Source organism: Ambystoma mexicanum, chromosome 4p (genome assembly GCF_040938575.1).
Source record: "Ambystoma mexicanum isolate Mex_15411 chromosome 4p, UKY_AmexF1_1, whole genome shotgun sequence".
NCBI lineage: Eukaryota > Metazoa > Chordata > Amphibia > Caudata > Ambystomatidae > Ambystoma > Ambystoma mexicanum.
The window spans coordinates 948848224-948856874 of NC_090927.1; positions in this window are offsets into that span (position 1 = coordinate 948848224).

Genomic DNA, 8651 nt, shown 5'->3' on the forward strand with positions numbered 1-8651 from the left:
CAGTGCAGCGTATCTTTTTGCCGTCCAAAGTGGCTTTGCGCCAGTGAAAAGTTACTTTGCACTGTGCAAAAAATTCCACGAACCAGGCCCTTAATGTTGCCGAGTTCTACTACGTAAAGATTTCAGAGCAATACGGGAGCCGTTTTGGTTCTTCAATTTCTCTTACGTGCCACCGTGCAGTTCGACCTTATTTTGGATTCCTATGTCGGTTATACAACGAGTACAAATCAGATCTGCTTGCATTCATTATGTGGAATGCCCCTCGCCTGCTTCGAGCAAGTGTACTCTACAACTCAATGCACTTTAACCAGTGAGTGATGAAGCTGGAACCACAGAGACAGCATGTTTCCCTTTGACCCCAGAAAATGAGTAAACAACCAGCCGGACACAGTTTCACACACTTTAGCTGTGTAAATGTCAGAGCAACCTGTCAGGACAACCTCTAATGGAGGAAAACCCACACACGATATTCTGCGTGCGTGCGTGCGTGCGTGTGTGTGTGTGTTTGTGTGATGACATATAGCCAAAGACAGAAAGGGAGCCAGGTATGCTATGCAGTTAGAGAGATTGCAAAATATATAGATGCATATATAAATAGACAAATGCTGAAGACAGATAAGCAGGCAGGCAGACAGCAACTAGAAAGACGCGTATACAGCCACATACTCACACAGAAAGGCAGGTGGACACGGACTAATGGATGGACGGACAGACGGACGGACGGACCGACCGATCGACTGATCGACCGACCGATTGATAAAAACGGATTGATGGAGGGATTGATGAAAGGATCAATGGCAGGGTGAATGAATGGGTTAAATGCTAGATACATATAGGAATGGATGGGTGCACATACTGTCTCGGATGGATGTACGCACAGATACGTCGTAGGGTGGGCATGATGAGATGTTGCATGGCAAAAAATGTAAAAAGACACGCAAGCAGTCTTAAAGGCAGTTGGATGCACATTGAGATGCACATTGAGAGACACTTTGAGGAATTGCCATCTGGCAAGGGTGCAAAACCCTGGCTTTTTAAATTATTTTTAATTAATAGAAATATGCAGGTAATTCTATCTTCGAAAGGGTAATCTGCTAATCAGATTCCTCTTTCATAACCTCCATGCCAAAAGCATAGGGTGTTTGTGGGTCCTGCTGCATCAGTATCCTGATTAGCACCACCTGCTCTAAGAGTGGCACAGAGCAGGTCAGATGTCCCCGTTGCCCATTTGACATCTGCAGTGACAGCCAAGTCTCTTGCAGTCTCTTACAGCGTAGGGGCTGTTTTTTAGATATTCCCCGCTGTACCAAAACTATGATGATCATAAATAGCCCATGATGATGGCAGGATAAATGCTAAAATAGAGCTATGTCAGATCCTGTGATTCAGCTCCACTGTGGAAGGTGAGGTGTACTCCTGTCAGATGGGTTGAAACTGCCAAATGACAGGACAGTAACGTGAATGGCCATGCCTCTTATTTGATCTCATTGTGAGGGCAGGCAACACCCGCTACCAGAGAAAGTTAACCATCAGGCAGCTACCCTGGGCCCAGGCATCTAAGGCACACACCCATTCAAAGGGAGTAGTCTCACACCAGGGTTCTGCATTTCTTAAGGCCTTTGATCCTTGTAAGAAAGGGAGTGGCCAAGCCTAGAATGTAGTGAGGAATGCTCTCTTCAGTGGAAGAGACTTCCACCATTTTGTTTCTTGCTGCCTCTCTCTTTCCTGTCCCCTCTCCTTCCTCTAGAGCAAAGCACTTTGGTTGTGATGTCGTAAAATCTAAGTCCACTACTTTCAAGAACAGGGATTGGACCAACATTATGACAGTCTAGCTTCAGTACAATCAACTGTGTACCTTTACCTTTAAAAGAAAGGGTCTCCCACAACTTCTTTGATTCACTAAGGAACAACCTACAATAGAATCACTGAACCTCTTTTGGAAGAGTTGTACTTTCCAGATCCCTAAAGCACTGAAGCGAAGAAGGAGATGTCCAGAGAAGAGATGGGTTCCCTACCCACTCCCAGGGCACATTGGGTGTCACATTTGCTGTCAACCAGGACTTGTCGTTCTGTGCCGGTATCATCCACGGCTTTGGCTTGAGAGAGCAAGACCTGAAAGGACAGACCCTGTACTCGAGCCCCTGAATTGGGCCCCAGAGCATATTTGCTAAATCTCCCTGTTCTGCTGCCTCAGAACTAATGGGACGGCCATCAAAGCACATTTGATGCCGTCGACACCAAGGAATCCAGCTGGTGCTACTTTCTGGCACTCCTCCATACCTTTAAACAATTGCTTGCATGTAAAGCCTCCATTGTGCCCTCGCTGAGCTCGTCACCTGCTAGGCTCAACTCAACCGTTTGATGCCGGGACCTGACTCGAAATTGCTGGAGTGTCACTTGCTGGCTCAGACTAGGGTTACAGCACAAATTGACTGCTTCGAACTGCCGATTTGCTGAATCCCGCATTGGAACAACAAGGTCACCATTTCGGCAACTGCTGCCCATTGACTCAAACTGCTGGAGCTCACTCATCAACCTGTCGTAGTGGTTACAACCCAACTCGACTGAACTTGGCCCGACCTTGAGGAGATCCTGCTGATGAGCACCCTGACCTGCTCCGTGCCATTTGAATATGCTCAGCTTTCTGCTTGAAGGTCAAACAATCCATTGTGCCCGAACTGAGCTTGATCCACTCAAATCACTGATCAAGGCCAGGTCTCAAGGCCAGGTTTCATGCCTTTGACCGACAAAGACCTGAGTTAATGTCAACCAATAACTGCCCCCTTGGTCCATTTGGGCCATAGAGAATGGTTAGGTTACTTTTGATCCATTTCACCCAAAGACATATCCTTTTTGTAGTTGCCAATTGAGTGTTACTATTTGTTGTGTCTGGTTTATTTAATGTGCTTAATACCAAAGAGGTTTCTGGGCGCGGACCTGGGATTCAAACCTGTGTTGCTCTGCGTCATCTTGCTTGCAGGAGGAGTATGCTGCTATTGAGCTATACTGCCCTACTACTATCTTCTCTATTATTTCCTCATGGGTTTGTATTTTATAGTGTTTTCAAGATAGTTCTATTACAGATGGTGTGCCTGAATAAAGTACATATATTTTTATAGAACCTTGATTGGACATTCCCTTTATTTTGGGCTGTATTACTGTGTTGTTTGTGTCAATATTGGATCACATTCACATCCCTCTTAAGAGCATTCCCTTCCCTTGGTCGGCATAACCAAAAAAGGCAAATGAGGTGTTGGGATGAACATCCTACATCTCACACGTGAGAGGAAATATAAACTATGAAAACCTGTGAAGCACGAGTCAGCACAAACATCAAAGGCCAAAGGTACAGGTCACAAGCAGATTACCCTTTCATTCCCACCATATCCCGTCACTGAGAGATAAAACGGAAAAACAGCACACACGTGCACTGTAAGTATAGCTGTGCCAAAATATGAGAGACACCGTAAATTAACAAATACTCACATAGGGATAGACGCAAGTAAGTAGGTGCACAAAACAAATGTGGTAGGAGCTAGAGCAACCATCTATTAGACATGCACAATGTGATAGATTTAGGTGATGAACATAATGTGCCAGTAGTAGGGATAGTTCTCGATGACACACGAGAAGGATAGCAACAGCAAACAAACAGACACAGAGAGAAACATGCATAGATATATTAAGCCATGCAAGAAATGGCGATGACAGAATAACACAGGGACAGAAGCTAAGGCCTAATCGTAGCACATATACACACGGTAGCATAGATAACATGAACTAGGAAATACACTAGGTAGGTAGGAGCGTGTGGTGGCAGCACTAAGTAATAGAAAATATGACACACAATACAGTTATACATATATGCATGCACTCATCAAACCTCTATAGGTGCCTGAACTTTAGTAGGCCTCAAGATTGAAGACAAGGCCTACGCCATTTGAACAATAGTACTCGGAGCATCACAAATTGTTCCACACAACAAAGGCAGTCAGTTCAGGGCATTGCTGAGGAATGCAGCGGCAAGATCCACAGCCCTTAGCACAGCCTAAAGTCGAGCAGTGATTGGTCAAGAGTATGAGGTGAAGTCCTTTCTCAGCCAAAAGTGCAAGGAAACATGACCTAAATCAAATGTTGCTAAGGGAAGCAGGGTCTGCAAGGTAAGGAGTAGAATGCTAGATAGTGATTGGTTGCGAAGGAGAAAGTTCAATCCAGTCCCACGCATTCAGCAAGTGAAACATATAACAAGAAAACTTTCTGCCCATGTTCCCAAAAAACTAGCCAAGCCAAGGTTAGAACCCTGGTGAGAACCAGACCCTGCGCAGAGACATGCATTCGACAAAGAGAGAAGGGACTCATCGCCCACTACAGGAAAATAGCCTCCCAATCCGGGAAAGACATATAATGGAAGATCAACCTCCCGCCCAGGTAGAACTAAATATTTAAAAGCTCAGAGACTCTTGACTGACAACAAAGACATCATAAAGGTTGTGCATACACTAGAACCTCTTAACAAAATATAGGAAGCTTTTAAATTGCCCTAGCACTCGTTTCTATGGAAATAGAATACATAAAGTCTTGACAAGTGTTCGGCCAAAAGCAACGGGACCAAGAGCATAGCACATGAGGTCATGCACATCAGCCACAAGATAGGAAAGAACTGTTTTACATGTTTCCGAACAGATGTTACAATAATATGTTGCCAGTTGATGCAGCTGCAAGGGGAAGAACGCTAAAACAGTGCAAGTGTTTAATTCCCAGGAGACCAGGATTTAAAATATACAACTGTCGTCACACAGTACGCACCTCACACTGTCATTGGTTAATGATGATCAAAGTGACCCACCGCAGGATAGCCACAGGAGCTCCAACAATTAAACACCAAGAACTGAATTAAACAAAATTAAACTTTATCCATCCAATAGAAAATCTGAGAAAGTAACTGAGATGAACATGAAGTCATTTCTATGAATACATTAACAGTATGTTCATGATGGTTAGGATGAGCCAATAAGGCTAGGAATTATATAGATTCACCTATAGAGTAACCATGAACAACCAGTTGGTGAATGGTATTGCTTAAGTATTTAGAAATATTGTCAATGATAAAACTCTGCACTTAACCATAAAACTCCACAATTTAGTATTAATCGCTGAAGGATTTCTTTTAAATGATTCCCGGCTGTGTTTGCATGTCATACATTTTCTTTTGTTGCTGTATTGCACTTTATTGATTTATCTGGATTCTTTTTGTTAATGATTATTTGGGTCTTATCCTACATTTGGTGACCCAGTTTCTGTGATCCTAGACTCTCTGGAACAGAAGCCCTTCTGCCGCATTCCTTGGGTAGGCAGCGCCAGCGTGCAGGAAGCAGAAACAGCACGAACCACAAGGAGGCCAGCAGGTGCCGGAATTATCCATTGGCCTGCCTGACCACTAGAGGCAGAGGCACCGCCCCCAGGTTTGCAAGCCTTTCTGAGGGGATGACAGCTTCGGAGGACCTCAGGAGAACATAGGGAGCGAAGTGCAACTGATGCAAGAAGGACGATTGAGAGAGTGAGTATATGTGTGAAAGTGAAGTGTGTAAGAAGTGGACCACGTGGTGTAAACCTTTTGTATACATTTTGATTTCTAATACAAATAGAAGAGGGCTTCAGTAGGGAGGAAGCAGTGACATCACAATATTCAGAAATTGTTGGTGTTGTAGTTTTAACTGCCTCTCGAAGACGAGAGGGGGCAGCGCTGTTTAACTAAGAGTGGGAAGTCCTGATCTAGCAGGGACTGTTACTCTCCACTGTATGGGTAAGGGAACGAGAAGAGGAAAAATAAAAAAGTTTGTTTTTAAGTGTTGAATTTTAATTATATTGTAAAAAGTGTAGATATATTGAGTACATTTCATTAGAGGCGAAAGCGATCTAGTTTGAGTGTGGAAGAGCGATTTTAAAAATGTATATAAGAAGATTGTATTGAATTTTGAATTGGTGCAAAGACGCACAAAAATAATTTACCTCTCTCTCTCTCCCCCCACTCTTTAACGCTCGATTGACCATTTGATGAATTTTTTTTTTATTGATATAGCTGACTTTGTCAACTTTACAATAAGTAAATTACAAATCATTACAACTTATAAAATCACACTACAAAAAGGAAAAGAAAAAGAAGTTCAAAATGTAATGGACTTCTATCATTATTAAAAGAAATGAAAGGGCAAAAAAAGTACCAATTTCAATCAAATTGTACAAAAAACAACACAAGATGTATACTAAGGATCGAAATAGCACATAAATAAGCCCTTCCTTCTCACATTTAAAATTATACAGTCATGTCACAAAAGGTCATCTAAACTAAATTCCAGCTAATTATCAAAATATCGACATTTATTGTTGTTTACATGATTGTTTCACTATCAGACCACTACAAGGCAAATAAAAGGTGGCACTATTAACTACATCGTTTCCAACTTTAATGCATGTAGAAATGCAATTGCACTATTTCTATTGAAAGATAGCTGTCCACTAAATATTAGTTGCCAAAGCGATCTTATGATAAACCTCTATACTCTCCAAGAATTGGTTTCATATACTTGATTCACAATGAAAGTAATGCTTCACATTTCACCAATAAATGATAAAGTGTTTCCTCAGAACCTCTGATATTACAAAAACGGCACTTAATTTCTTGACAGTTTATCCATTTTCTTTTTGCCTGAACTTCTTTTGTTAACCACATATTGAATCCCATTCACATAAAATCACACCTGTGGTGCAGAGAGGGAGATTTTTTTCAAATCCAATTCAGGCTCACTATATTTTTTATGACCAAATGGTTGATTCGAAAAGTCACGATATTCTAGGCACTTAGCTCTTGTCCGAATCCAATCCATTTGGAACAATTTGGTTTTAGCCCTTGTCGGGTTCTGTATCAACACATCTAAAGAAATGTCTGCATTAAATAGTGCTTGTTAATTGTCTCTCTCCTTTTCCGCACAAACAGGTCATTACTTTGACACATATGCTCTGACAACGTTCCAATTATCATCATTGAATCCATTGCCATAATGCATTTTCGATAGAGTGCTGCTAGATTCCACAGATATCTTGCATAAAGGGACATTAAACCCAGTTCATATCTAATCCATGAGCCTGGGACACAATTTGGTAGCCTCAAAAGCTGCCTCCAAAATTTTGCTTCGAGTCTATTCTGCCACGGCTCAGAGATCATTTTCTTTGTTTCTGCCCCATAAATAAGTATTGGCATTGTTTTCTGCATAAAAAACTTGATAATGGAATCAATTGAAAATGTTCCATATTTACCCTGAATCAAGGCAGCTTTGCAGATCGACATAGTGAGTTTTGTCTCCTCCAGACACATCATATGCACTTCTTTGTCATTGCAGTTCGCAAATGGTCACACCCAGATAACTCTACCTCTTGGAGTGACCATTTAGATTTCTTCATAATTTGTTTTTTATTTTGATTGCAATCCATAATTTTAGTCTTCTCAGTATTGATAGTGAGAAGATTTCTCGGAACGTACTTATCTAGTGCATTTAGTAATCCGTGTAGTCCCTGTGGGGTTTTGAACATAAGGACTAAGTTGTCCGCATAGAGCATATCTACGATGGGCTTAGAAGTCAATCTTGGAGCATCAGATATCACTCCTTCGAACGCTCCCTGTACATCTGAAAGAAAAGAATTTAATAAGGCGGAGGCAAGGATACATCCTTGCCTCACTCCCCTTTGTGTCTCAATATAAGAGGTCAGGTTGCCCTCGAGGTCCACTCTCACCTGCATCTTGGTTTTAGTGTGTAGTGCTCAGATCAGATTGACTTGATAAGAAAGACAGCCTGCACGCACCAGTCTTTCAAAAAGCAACTTTCTTGAAACAGAGTCAAAAGTGGCCTTTAGATCTACATAAACAAGATAAACTGGTTGATTCATTTGGGCATGGTGTGTTACAACCGCTTTAATCGTTAGTAGATTTATCGCCGTGCCCATTCTGGGAATAAACCCTGTCTGAAAAGGATTGCGCTGTAATTTCTCTGTTGCCCATGCATTAAAATCTCTTAGTATGAATCTTGAGAAGATCTTTCCAGGCACATCAAGAAGGGCAATCGGCCTGTAGTTGGCAGGACAGGACCGAAAATGGGAACAACAACTGCGCATCTCCAAGATTCAGGAATAGCATTACTCTTCAGAATCTGATGGTAGACAACATTCAGAATTTTATCCCACATATGAGGATGTAATTTGAACCTATAATTGCTCAGCCCATCAGGGCCTGGCGCTCTAGAGCTACTAGATTTCATTATGTAGAAATAAATGTCCTCCTCAGAGATTATCAGATTTCCAAAATCAGAGTATGTTTCAAGTGTATTCTCAATTCCAACATCTGTGCATTCATACATTTTAGATAAATAGGTTATCCATTCATGTTGCAGCACACCATTGATTTGTACAGCTAGTTGTCTCAAATGTGCAGCTACATTCAACAGTGACCACATTTCAGGCGTGTTTTTAGAGTGCATTGCCTTTAACATAACCCCACCATCATTTTGATATAAAATTGCCTTATGTGAGCGCAACCAATTTGCATACTTGCATTTTAATGTTCGAATGGTTCTATATCGTAAGGTAACTGGTAAATAAAG